This window comes from Cryptotermes secundus, unplaced genomic scaffold (assembly GCF_002891405.2).
Source record: "Cryptotermes secundus unplaced genomic scaffold, Csec_1.0 scaffold687, whole genome shotgun sequence".
Lineage (NCBI taxonomy): Eukaryota > Metazoa > Arthropoda > Insecta > Blattodea > Kalotermitidae > Cryptotermes > Cryptotermes secundus.
Window position 1 is genome coordinate 70,236 of NW_019720175.1, and position 465 is coordinate 70,700.

Genomic DNA, 465 nt, shown 5'->3' on the forward strand with positions numbered 1-465 from the left:
GCGATAACAATGGGTTATTGCGTAGGAAACGCGGAACCAACAATGCAACGTCTCCACCGCTATAACAGAGGGTTCGTTACCTAGCAGCTGCCAAGGTTATAAAAGCCCAGCTTCGACGAGAAGTCTTCAGTCCAGGAACATCCGTCGCAGAAGACAGTTGAGGTGTCACTGTGAATAGTTACTGTACTCGTGATTGTGTAAGCGTGAAGAACAATAAAGGTTCTACAGAATTCGACAACGGAGTAAAGTTATTTGTAGCGCGATATACCCAAACACGCTACAATGGTGTCAGAAGTGGGATTCGAACTTTAACACGCGTCCTACAAAAGAATGGAGATGCAGCAAGTGATAGAAATGCTGGCAAGAATGGACGCCAACATGAGGTCCTACCAAGAAACGACGGAGGCCAATAGAAAAGCCGACAAGGAAGAAATGCTGAAGGAGATTCGGGCAAACCAAGTACGA